This window comes from Cibotium barometz, chromosome 20 (assembly GCF_041138505.1).
Source record: "Cibotium barometz isolate CiBa-2024 chromosome 20, ASM4113850v1, whole genome shotgun sequence".
Taxonomy (NCBI): Eukaryota; Viridiplantae; Streptophyta; class Polypodiopsida; order Cyatheales; family Cibotiaceae; genus Cibotium; species Cibotium barometz.
Genome location: NC_141065.1, coordinates 17234313 through 17247971, shown reverse-complemented (window position 1 = coordinate 17247971; position 13659 = coordinate 17234313).

The following is a 13659-nucleotide window of genomic DNA, read 5'->3' as shown; positions in this document are numbered from 1 at the left end:
GATGATGATGACGCTGTAAAGAAGCGAGCGAGAGGAAAACGTGCTCTAGCTCAAAGTCCTTCGATATGGTATACTTTGGAATATTGGAAGGATTTGAGGATATGTCATCTTCTTGATCCTATGCACATATTCAAGAACGTTGGTCATTCGTTATGGCCACACCTCGTTGGCTTGAAAGACACAGCGGCAGCAAGAAATGACTTAAAGGATCAAAACTCAAAGCCCAATCTATGGCCACTTTATGATGAAACTCGACGTGAGACAACCTACGAGCCTGCCCCATGGGTGCTCAAGACAGAAGAGCTGGAGATTATCAACAGGAAGATTCAGTCGATTCGTACGCCTACAGGATATGGAGCATCTTGTCGAAACATGTTCACTCTAGATGACAAGAGCTTGTCTGGTTTAAAAACACATGATTGGCACAATTTTGTGAAGGTAAATCTATCCAGATCTGCATGAATAACAATCCCATTTCTTACCTTTTTCAAGTGAGGGTTGTGCTTACAAGTATTGTGTACATTTTGGTGCATCCAGGATACCAACAAGTTTGTTTGATGCTGGACAAGGAGGTATTATTTAGTGATGTTGTCTTTTGGTTTTAATGAAGCAATCTTCTTCACGGGAGATAAGGGTAATATCTTTGGTTTCTTTTGGTTAAAGTGTGAGTTCATGATGCTTTTTGGTGTTGTTAAAGCACAGAACAATGCAATGGAACCTGTGAAACAAAAGAAGAAAAAGGTGGACATCCACTTCCAAGTAGAAGCCGATTATGCTCCCTGCTATAAGAGAAATTGGTCTAGGCCAGCATGCGAAGCCCACATTACTGAGCTTCGAAATGAAGGAAAGAAAAATATGGACCTATGGTTGGATGGTAGTATTTACCCATCAGATCCAACCTCCTCTCAATCTCCATCATTCTTTGGGTTGACAAGTTTCTTCAAGTTTTTGTGTGAGGGTGAAAATGGATTGCTTGGATATTGCAAAAGATTGTTTGGCCAATGTCAAAGTATCTTTGAAAGACATTTGAGTGATAGAGATGCCAGAATAAAAATGCTTGAAGGTACGAATTTTTACTTGGCATCGATCACAACAGCTTTGCAAGCTTCATATGAGGACAAAGCAAAAGTTTGTTCTGGGTTACAAAAAGAGATTGATCATTTGCAGCAGCAGACTATTCGCAAGATGCAGGACACTATTAAAGAGAAGAATGAAATTTTGGCAGTTCGAGAAATCAATAATTTCACTTTGGAGAGTGAGAATGCACACCTTAGAAAACAACTTGAAAAGTTCAACAAAAAATTACAATATTTGAAAGACACGCCATTGGGTGCTCGATTACGCAAAGACAATTCAAACCATTGGAAGAACTCAATGTTGGAGGTGGCCAATGGAAGCGTCGTGTAAAAGCTTGCAGGTATCTATAATTTCTTTGAGCACTCACTTTTTATTTTCATCTTTAGTTCCTTTTTTGGAGATGGGAGATTGGGTGTGGGGGTGGTATAGTTAGATGAATGATGGACTGAAATAGCTATCGTTGTTGCTTCAGGATGGTCACAGATATTGTGGGTCCAAAAGAGCAAGGTTCTGACAAAAGACATCGTGGAGTTAGCAATACATCATCCTAAGTTTGCAAGACTTCGATCAGACATAGCAAAGCAATCCTTGCAGAAGGTGAGTGAAGCATTCACTCTTGTAGATGCACAAGGTATATGTGACATGGCTGGCATAAGCACAAAGTCTTATAGGATGTTGTTTAATAAAGTTAAAGAAGGTTTCAATTCTAAGCTTGGAAAAAAAACAGTAATTCCCATTCCAAAACCATTTCACGTGAACAAAGCTCGAAATATTCTCAACTTGGGAATGGTCGAACTTGTTAGAGAGCCTTGTCACGTGTCTAGTACATTGACAGTGACTAAAAAGAGCGGGGAATAGAAAATCATAGAGCTTATAGAGTTCAACAATTTCATTATGGATGTTCGGAAATTACAAATGGCTATGGTGAAATTTTATGACATCAGTGTACATGAGTGCAATGGAAGGCTGAAATTTGTTAGTGTACAATCCGAAAATGATATTTGGTGGCTGGCTGCATTTGAGGTGACGTGCTATCCATTTTTTAAAAAAGTATATTATGTTGCTATCCATTAGATGTTGTAGACAATTTAACTGGCCTCTTGTTAACAGGTTCCAATAGAGACCCATGAAATTCTAAAGTGGTACTTTAACCAGACTGAGCTTCCTTCCACTATCCACAGCAGAGCAGTCGAATGGCGAAAAGCTTTATGTAGAAGGATATGGTGAATATGAGGTTGAATGGCACCTGGCTGCAGATCTTAAAACCTTGAAATGCATGTTTGGTATTTTCCAAGGAGCAATGGCCAAGTATCCTTGCCTATATTACATGACCGAACGAGGTGTCTCCAAAGGAGGAAAAGAGAGAGAATGGAAATGCCTAAATGCAATCAGTAATAGGGGTGAAGCCCCAAATCGTGATGCTCCAGGAGTGGATCCTAATTGGGATCCAATTCTTGCTATCCCTTTGATCAGAGTTCATATTTGTGTTTTGCATGCGCTGGTTAGAATAATTGAGAAACTAGTCTACATGTACATCGAATTTTCATGGAATATGAAACCAACATTAGAGAGTGAAAGAAATATTAAAAAAATAGAGCAAGTGCTTTCAGATGCAGGTTTACATTGGGTCAACAAGTGAAGATTGAGAAGGACTTGAGAAGATCAGGGAAGACAGGAAATGTTCCTAGCAAACCATGTTTTGGAGGTGCAAAAGCCAGAAAGTTCTTATCTAATCATAACCAGAGAGGTCATCTGGGTGCAGATTTTGAGGTGTGGAGGAAGCTTCATGCAGCTGTACCTGATCGAGGCTCTTCAAGACAAGCAAGGGTGGCAAAGGCCAGAGCGTGGTTGGCACTTGATTGCCCACACCTTTGTTGCAAAAAGCAAGTTTTGAAGATGGGGATGTTGTGTCATGATAATATATTTTAAGTCCTCTAGAAAAATATTATTTATCCCCTCTTGAGTAATTTGGGGACGCCTAGATTACTCTTGCGTCATGCCGGCTAGGTTAATATCGTGGGTGACACCACTATAAATATTAATACGTGCGGTATATGACGTATGTTTGAGGCCACCTATGATTATTTCAGTTAGGTTTGTATGGCAGGGTGATTCCTGGGGTACTTATGCTTGGTAGTCATGAGTTGGTGATGATTTGTGTCTGTTTAATATTTGTGGGATTAATTTAATAATTAATTGGGCTTATATTTTCAGGTGATGAAGACTATGGGAATTGAAGAGTTTACTTTGGAAGAAATGTCTTGGATCATCACATTTCATTTTTGGCAAGCATAGTAGCTTGTAACCTTATTAAATGATTTTTCCATTTTGAACTTTAGGAAAGATACATTTATTTTTGTGGAATTTATTAAAGCCTATGGCTTTACCCTAGTCCCAATTTGACACTCTATTTTTGTTAAAGAAGAGTGCCGTGCTCTCTAAAAAGCACATCTTGTATTTTGGGGGCTATGGCCTAATTTTGGTGAAAAGGAAAGCTAATAAAGAAATACTCTTGTGTGGGGAGAGGCCACGCACAAGAGGGGGGAAGATTGCACCCAATATGGTCTTTGTGGAGCTAAGTATTTTTTTTTTGTTTAAGTGTTTTAATTTTTCAATTGGTTTGATTTAGTTGAAGCTTACAAGCAATGGTTTTTATGATTGAATTAATTCTCTACTTTCCACAATCAATTCCTAGAATAAGATTCCGGTTGCAGTGGTATCAGAGCTTGGGCTAGGAGATTTGTGGAGAAGGTAGGAAAGGGCTTCAACTTCTCAAAAATCAAGAAAGTGCAGGAATTTATCCAGTGGACAGAAGGGTGTTTTGTAGGTCTTTACCCAAAGGTCAAAGATTCAAAACTAGATCTACTCTCAAACCCACTCACCATCCTGCAAAACCATCCCTCTCTATCAAAAAGTGGTTTTCCCAGATACTCAGTGAAATCAAAATCTGACCGTATGGATGAAATCTTCATAGCCAAAAACCTCACGGGTAACTCTCAGAAATCAGAAAGCTTCAAGGTTGAGCAAATCTATAATGGATGGAGCAGATAAATCCATGCAAAAGACATTATATAAATCTCAATAAACTTTTGGAAGAAGGGGCGCACGGCGGCAGCCTGCCGGCGCAAAAGCGTGGAGTGGAGAAGAAAAAAAAAATTCAAGCTTAATCTCCCATAAGCTAATCACCTCCTTAATCCACTTTCTAATCAAGTTCACTTTTCCCAATTCCCATGCAAGTCACATCACTCCTTTTTCAACCTCTACTTTTCCCTATTTTCAAATTTGAGGAGAAATTCAAAGGTTTTTCAATTCTGAAAATTTCTGGGTGCAGAAAAGTGATTTACAGGTTTTAAAAAGCTTCAAAATTGCCTAGAAAAGGCCAGAAATTCCGAAATCACTTCTGAAAAATTCTGAAAATTTCAGAAAAATATTACAGAGTTTGGGCAAGGTTTACAGGACTGTTTCAGCAGGTTTCAAAGTGCAGAAAAATTATTTCATCAACAATTCGACTAGCCCAAGACTCTTGAATCACGCGGAATCGTTCGGGATTTGTTTGAGGCGATGAGAATTCAATTCAGCCATTGAACAACGTCTTGTTCAGCTTCAACCAAGATCGAATTGCGGGAGAAAAATAAGATAAGTACTCTTTTTTTTTTTGCTTTATTTATTTACATCAAATAAAGTAAAATTTTATTTATCTACATCATTTGCACAAGCACTATGGCAGATTTGCCTATCTCGCCATCAATTCAAGAGCAACTCCTTTCTTTACAACATCAAATTGTAGAAGAAAGAGAGAAGCGTATTGAATTGGAGAGACAGCTCTCAAATCGTAGACGCAAGCGTGACTCTTCGCTATCTTTTGATGACGAAGATGACACTATTCAAAGAGCTCAAGAGAAGTATACATCTCAAGCAAATAGGAAGCGCAAAGATTTTTCATTTCAAGAAGGTGATTATGTACTTTTGAGAATTGAAAAGCGTCGATTAAAGAGTGTGGAAACATTCCCTGCAGTGAAGCTAGCGCCTAGATATTATGGGCCATTTAAAATCCTTCAAAAGATTAATGATGTGGCCTATAGACTAGAGCTTCCATCTAATTGGAATATCCACAATTCTTTTCATATCCATCTCTTGAAACCTTTTCGAGGAACACTTCCTACTCACCCAACATATGAGGAACCACCTCTTATTGAAGGAGAGGAAGAAGTATTAGTTCCTGATGCTATCATTGACCAAGAGATAACAACAACAAGGATAGGTAATCAATACTTCAAGTATCTTTTGACTTTTAAGAATCATCCACAAGAAGATGCTAAATGGATGCCTGAGAAATTTTTTCGAGTTTACCTTGAAATTCTTCATTCTTTTCAAACCCAGCAAATCCGCAATTGAGGACAATTGCAAACTCAAGCAAGAGGGATGTCATGATAATATATTTTAAGTCCTCTAGAAAAATATTATTTATCCCCTCTTGAGTAATTTGGGGATGCCTAGATTACTCTTGCGTCATGCCGGCTAGGTTAATATCGTGGGTGACACCACTATAAATATTAATACGTGCGGTATATGACGTATGTTTGAGGCCACCTACGATTATTTCAGTTAGGTTTGTATGGCAGGGTGATTCCTGGGGTACTTACGCCTGGTAGTCATGAGTTGGTGATGATTTGTGTCTGTTTAATATTTGTGGGATTAATTTAATAATTAATTGGGCTTATATTTTCAGGTGATGAAGACTATGGGAATTGAAGAGTTTACTTTGGAAGAAATGTCTTGGATCATCACATTTCATTTTTGGCAAGCATAGTAGCTTGTAACCTTATTAAATGATTTTTCCATTTTGAACTTTAGGAAAGATACATTTATTTTTGTGGAATTTATTAAAGCCTATGGCTTTACCCTAGTCCCAATTTGACACTCTATTTTTGTTAAAGAAGAGTGCCGTGCTCTCTAAAAAGCACATCTTGTATTTTGGGGGCTATGGCCTAATTTTGGTGAAAAGGAAAGCTAATAAAGAAATACTCTTGTGTGGGGAGAGGCCACGCACAAGAGGGGGGAAGATTGCACCCAATATGGTCTTTGTGGAGCTAAGTATTTTTTTTTGTTTAAGTGTTTTAATTTTTCAATTGGTTTGATTTAGTTGAAGCTTACAAGCAATGGTTTTTATGATTGAATTAATTCTCTACTTTCCACAATCAATTCCTAGAATAAGATTCCGGTTGCAGTGGTATCAGAGCTTGGGCTAGGAGATTTGTGGAGAAGGTAGGAAAGGGCTTCAACTTCTCAAAAATCAAGAAAGTGCAGGAATTTATCCACCAGTGGACAGAAGGGTGCTTTGCAGGTCTTTACCCAAAGGTCAAAGATTCAAAACTAGATCTACTCTCAAACCCACTCACCACCCTGCAAAACCATCCCTCTCTATCAAAAAGTGGTTTTCCCAGATACTCAGTGAAATCAAAATCTGACCGTATGGATGAAATCTTCATAGCCAAAAACCTCACGGGTAACTCTCAGAAATCAGAAAGCTTCAAGGTTGAGCAAATCTATAATGGATGGAGCAGATAAATCCATGCAAAAGACATTATATAAATCTCAATAAACTTTTGGAAGAAGGGGCGCACGGCGGCAGCCTGCCGCGGCGCAAAAGCGTGGAGTGGAGAAGAAAAAAAAAATTCAAGCTTAATCTCCCATAAGCTAATCACCTCCTTAATCCACTTTCTAATCAAGTTCACTTTTCCCAATTCCCATGCAAGTCACATCACTCCTTTTTCAACCTCTACTTTTCCCTATTTTCAAATTTGAGAAGAAATTCAAAGGTTTTTCAATTCTGAAAATTTCTGGGTACAGAAAAGTGATTTACAGGTTTTAAAAAGCTTCAAAATTGCCTAGAAAAGGCCAGAAAATTCCGAAATCACTTCTGAAAAATTCTGAAAATTTCAGAAAAATATTACAGAGTTTGGGCAAGGTTTACAGGACTGTTTCAGCAGGTTTCAAAGTGCAAAAAAATTATTTCATCAACAATTCGACTAGCCCAAGACTCTTGAATCACGCGGAATCGTTCGGGATTTGTTTGAGGCGATGAGAATTCAATTCAGCCATTGAACAACGTCTTGTTCAGCTTCAACCAAGATCGAATTGCGGGAGAAAAATAAGATAAGTACTCATTTTTTTTTTGGCTTTATTTATTTACATCAAATAAAGTAAAATTTTATTTATCTACATCATTTGCACAAGCACTATGGCAGATTTGCCTATCTCGCCATCAATTCAAGAGCAACTCCTTTCTTTACAACATCAAATTGTAGAAGAAAGAGAGAAGCGTATTGAATTGGAGAGACAGCTCTCAAATCGTAGACGCAAGCGTGACTCTTCGCTATCTTTTGATGACGAAGATGACACTATTCAAAGAGCTCAAGAGAAGTATACATCTCAAGCAAATAGGAAGCGCAAAGATTTTTCATTTCAAGAAGGTGATTATGTACTTTTGAGAATTGAAAAGCGTCGATTAAAGAGTGTGGAAACATTCCCTGCAGTGAAGCTAGCGCCTAGATATTATGGGCCATTTAAAATCCTTCAAAAGATTAATGATGTGGCCTATAGACTAGAGCTTCCATCTAATTGGAATATCCACAATTCTTTTCATATCCATCTCTTGAAACCTTTTCGAGGAACACTTCCTACTCACCCAACATATGAGGAACCACCTCTTATTGAAGGAGAGGAAGAAGTATTAGTTCCTGATGCTATCATTGACCAAGAGATAACAACAACAAGGATAGGTAATCAATACTTCAAGTATCTTTTGACTTTTAAGAATCATCCACAAGAAGATGCTAAATGGATGCCTGAGAAATTTTTTCGAGTTTACCTTGAAATTCTTCATTCTTTTCAAACCCAGCAAATCCGCAATTGAGGACAATTGCAAACTCAAGCAAGAGGGATGTCATGATAATATATTTTAAGTCCTCTAGAAAAATATTATTTATCCCCTCTTGAGTAATTTGGGGATGCCTAGATTACTCTTGCGCCATGCCGGCTAGGTTAATATCGTGGGTGACACCACTATAAATATTAATACGTGCGGTATATGACGTATGTTTGAGGCCACCTATGATTATTTCAGTTAGGTTTGTATGGCAGGGTGATTCCTGGGGTACTTACGCCTGGTAGTCATGAGTTGGTGATGATTTGTGTCTGTTTAATATTTGTGGGATTAATTTAATAATTAATTGGGCTTATATTTTCAGGTGATGAAGACTATGGGAATTGAAGAGTTTACTTTGGAAGAAATGTCTTGGATCATCACATTTCATTTTTGGCAAGCATAGTAGCTTGTAACCTTATTAAATGATTTTTCCATTTTGAACTTTAGGAAAGATACATTTATTTTTGTGGAATTTATTAAAGCCTATGGCTTTACCCTAGTCCCAATTTGACACTCTATTTTTGTTAAAGAAGAGTGCCGTGCTCTCTAAAAAGCACATCTTGTATTTTGGGGGCTATGGCCTAATTTTGGTGAAAAGGAAAGCTAATAAAGAAATACTCTTGTGTGGGGAGAGGCCACGCACAAGAGGGGGGAAGATTGCACCCAATATGGTCTTTGTGGAGCTAAGTATTTTTTTTTTGTTTAAGTGTTTTAATTTTTCAATTGGTTTGATTTAGTTGAAGCTTACAAGCAATGGTTTTTATGATTGAATTAATTCTCTACTTTCCACAATCAATTCCTAGAATAAGATTCCGGTTGCAGTGGTATCAGAGCTTGGGCTAGGAGATTTGTGGAGAAGGTAGGAAAGGGCTTCAACTTCTCAAAAATCAAGAAAGTGCAGGAATTTATCCACCAGTGGACAGAAGGGTGTTTTGCAGGTCTTTACCCAAAGGTCAAAGATTCAAAACTAGATCTACTCTCAAACCCACTCACCACCCTGCAAAACCATCCCTCTCTATCAAAAAGTGGTTTTCCCAGATACTCAGTGAAATCAAAATCTGACCGTATGGATGAAATCTTCATAGCCAAAAACCTCACGGGTAACTCTCAGAAATCAGAAAGCTTCAAGGTTGAGCAAATCTATAATGGATGGAGCAGATAAATCCATGCAAAAGACATTATATAAATCTCAATAAACTTTTGGAAGAAGGGGCGCACGGCGGCAGCCTGCCGGCGCAAAAGCGTGGAGTGGAGAAGAAAAAAAAAATTCAAGCTTAATCTCCCATAAGCTAATCACCTCCTTAATCCACTTTCTAATCAAGTTCACTTTTCCCAATTCCCATGCAAGTCACATCACTCCTTTTTCAACCTCTACTTTTCCCTATTTTCAAATTTGAGAAGAAATTCAAAGGTTTTTCAATTCTGAAAATTTCTGGGTACAGAAAAGTGATTTACAGGTTTTAAAAAGCTTCAAAATTGCCTAGAAAAGGCCAGAAAATTCCGAAATCACTTCTGAAAAATTCTGAAAATTTCAGAAAAATATTACAGAGTTTGGGCAAGGTTTACAGGACTGTTTCAGCAGGTTTCAAAGTGCAAAAAAATTATTTCTTCAACAATTCGACTAGCCCAAGACTCTTGAATCACGCGGAATCGTTCGGGATTTGTTTGAGGCGACGAGAATTCAATTCAGCCATTGAACAACGTCTTGTTCAGCTTCAACCAAGATCGAATTGCGGGAGAAAAATAAGATAAGTACTCATTTTTTTTTTGGCTTTATTTATTTACATCAAATAAAGTAAAATTTTATTTATCTACATCATTTGCACAAGCACTATGGCAGATTTGCCTATCTCGCCATCAATTCAAGAGCAACTCCTTTCTTTACAACATCAAATTGTAGAAGAAAGAGAGAAGCGTATTGAATTGGAGAGACAGCTCTCAAATCGTAGACGCAAGCGTGACTCTTCGCTATCTTTTGATGACGAAGATGACACTATTCAAAGAGCTCAAGAGAAGTATACATCTCAAGCAAATAGGAAGCGCAAAGATTTTTCATTTCAAGAAGGTGATTATGTACTTTTGAGAATTGAAAAGCGTCGATTAAAGAGTGTGGAAACATTCCCTGCAGTGAAGCTAGCGCCTAGATATTATGGGCCATTTAAAATCCTTCAAAAGATTAATGATGTGGCCTATAGACTAGAGCTTCCATCTAATTGGAATATCCACAATTCTTTTCATATCCATCTCTTGAAACCTTTTCGAGGAACACTTCCTACTCACCCAACATATGAGGAACCACCTCTTATTGAAGGAGAGGAAGAAGTATTAGTTCCTGATGCTATCATTGACCAAGAGATAACAACAACAAGGATAGGTAATCAATACTTCAAGTATCTTTTGACTTTTAAGAATCATCCACAAGAAGATGCTAAATGGATGCCTGAGAAATTTTTTCGAGTTTACCTTGAAATTCTTCATTCTTTTCAAACCCAGCAAATCCGCAATTGAGGACAATTGCAAACTCAAGCAAGAGGGATGTCATGATAATATATTTTAAGTCCTCTAGAAAAATATTATTTATCCCCTCTTGAGTAATTTGGGGATGCCTAGATTACTCTTGCGTCATGCCGGCTAGGTTAATATCGTGGGTGACACCACTATAAATATTAATACGTGCGGTATATGACGTATGTTTGAGGCCACCTATGATTATTTCAGTTAGGTTTGTATGGCAGGGTGATTCCTGGGGTACTTACGCCTGGTAGTCATGAGTTGGTGATGATTTGTGTCTGTTTAATATTTGTGGGATTAATTTAATAATTAATTGGGCTTATATTTTCAGGTGATGAAGACTATGGGAATTGAAGAGTTTACTTTGGAAGAAATGTCTTGGATCATCACATTTCATTTTTGGCAAGCATAGTAGCTTGTAACCTTATTAAATGATTTTTCCATTTTGAACTTTAGGAAAGATACATTTATTTTTGTGGAATTTATTAAAGCCTATGGCTTTACCCTAGTCCCAATTTGACACTCTATTTTTGTTAAAGAAGAGTGCCGTGCTCTCTAAAAAGCACATCTTGTATTTTGGGGGCTATGGCCTAATTTTGGTGAAAAGGAAAGCTAATAAAGAAATACTCTTGTGTGGGGAGAGGCCACGCACAAGAGGGGGGAAGATTGCACCCAATATGGTCTTTGTGGAGCTAAGTATTTTTTTTTTGTTTAAGTGTTTCAATTTTTCAATTGGTTTGATTTAGTTGAAGCTTACAAGCAATGGTTTTTATGATTGAATTAATTCTCTACTTTCCACAATCAATTCCTAGAATAAGATTCCGGTTGCAGTGGTATCAGAGCTTGGGCTAGGAGATTTGTGGAGAAGGTAGGAAAGGGCTTCAACTTCTCAAAAATCAAGAAAGTGCAGGAATTTATCCACCAGTGGACAGAAGGGTGTTTTGTAGGTCTTTACCCAAAGGTCAAAGATTCAAAACTAGATCTACTCTCAAACCCACTCACCACCCTGCAAAACCATCCCTCTCTATCAAAAAGTGGTTTTCCCAGATACTCAGTGAAATCAAAATCTGACCGTATGGATGAAATCTTCATAGCCAAAAACCTCACGGGTAACTCTCAGAAATCAGAAAGCTTCAAGGTTGAGCAAATCTATAATGGATGGAGCAGATAAATCCATGCAAAAGACATTATATAAATCTCAATAAACTTTTGGAAGAAGGGGCGCACGGCGGCAGCCTGCCGGGCGCAAAAGCGTGGAGTGGAGAAGAAAAAAAAAATTCAAGCTTAATCTCCCATAAGCTAATCACCTCCTTAATCCACTTTCTAATCAAGTTCACTTTTCCCAATTCCCATGCAAGTCACATCACTCCTTTTTCAACCTCTACTTTTCCCTATTTTCAAATTTGAGAAGAAATTCAAAGGTTTTTCAATTCTGAAAATTTCTGGGTACAGAAAAGTGATTTACAGGTTTTAAAAAGCTTCAAAATTGCCTAGAAAAGGCCAGAAAATTCCGAAATCACTTCTGAAAAATTCTGAAAATTTCAGAAAAATATTACAGAGTTTGGGCAAGGTTTACAGGACTGTTTCAGCAGGTTTCAAAGTGCAGAAAAATTATTTCATCAACAATTCGACTAGCCCAAGACTCTTGAATCACGCGGAATCGTTCGGGATTTGTTTGAGGCGACGAGAATTCAATTCAGCCATTGAACAACGTCTTGTTCAGCTTCAACCAAGATCGAATTGCGGGAGAAAAATAAGATAAGTACTCATTTTTTTTTGGCTTTATTTATTTACATCAAATAAAGTAAAATTTTATTTATCTACATCATTTGCACAAGCACTATGGCAGATTTGCCTATCTCGCCATCAATTCAAGAGCAACTCCTTTCTTTACAACATCAAATTGTAGAAGAAAGAGAGAAGCGTATTGAATTGGAGAGACAGCTCTCAAATCGTAGACGCAAGCGTGACTCTTCGCTATCTTTTGATGACGAAGATGACACTATTCAAAGAGCTCAAGAGAAGTATACATCTCAAGCAAATAGGAAGCGCAAAGATTTTTCATTTCAAGAAGGTGATTATGTACTTTTGAGAATTGAAAAGCGTCGATTAAAGAGTGTGGAAACATTCCCTGCAGTGAAGCTAGCGCCTAGATATTATGGGCCATTTAAAATCCTTCAAAAGATTAATGATGTGGCCTATAGACTAGAGCTTCCATCTAATTGGAATATCCACAATTCTTTTCATATCCATCTCTTGAAACCTTTTCGAGGAACACTTCCTACTCACCCAACATATGAGGAACCACCTCTTATTGAAGGAGAGGAAGAAGTATTAGTTCCTGATGCTATCATTGACCAAGAGATAACAACAACAAGGATAGGTAATCAATACTTCAAGTATCTTTTGACTTTTAAGAATCATCCACAAGAAGATGCTAAATGGATGCCTGAGAAATTTTTTCGAGTTTACCTTGAAATTCTTCATTCTTTTCAAACCCAGCAAATCCGCAATTGAGGACAATTGCAAACTCAAGCAAGAGGGATGTCATGATAATATATTTTAAGTCCTCTAGAAAAATATTATTTATCCCCTCTTGAGTAATTTGGGGATGCCTAGATTACTCTTGCGTCATGCCGGCTAGGTTAATATCGTGGGTGACACCACTATAAATATTAATACGTGCGGTATATGACGTATGTTTGAGGCCACCTATGATTATTTCAGTTAGGTTTGTATGGCAGGGTGATTCCTGGGGTACTTACGCCTGGTAGTCATGAGTTGGTGATGATTTGTGTCTGTTTAATATTTGTGGGATTAATTTAATAATTAATTGGGCTTATATTTTCAGGTGATGAAGACTATGGGAATTGAAGAGTTTACTTTGGAAGAAATGTCTTGGATCATCACATTTCATTTTTGGCAAGCATAGTAGCTTGTAACCTTATTAAATGATTTTTCCATTTTGAACTTTAGGAAAGATACATTTATTTTTGTGGAATTTATTAAAGCCTATGGCTTTACCCTAGTCCCAATTTGACACTCTATTTTTGTTAAAGAAGAGTGCCGTGCTCTCTAAAAAGCACATCTTGTATTTTGGGGGCTATGGCCTAATTTTGGTGAAAAGGAAAGCTAATAAAGAA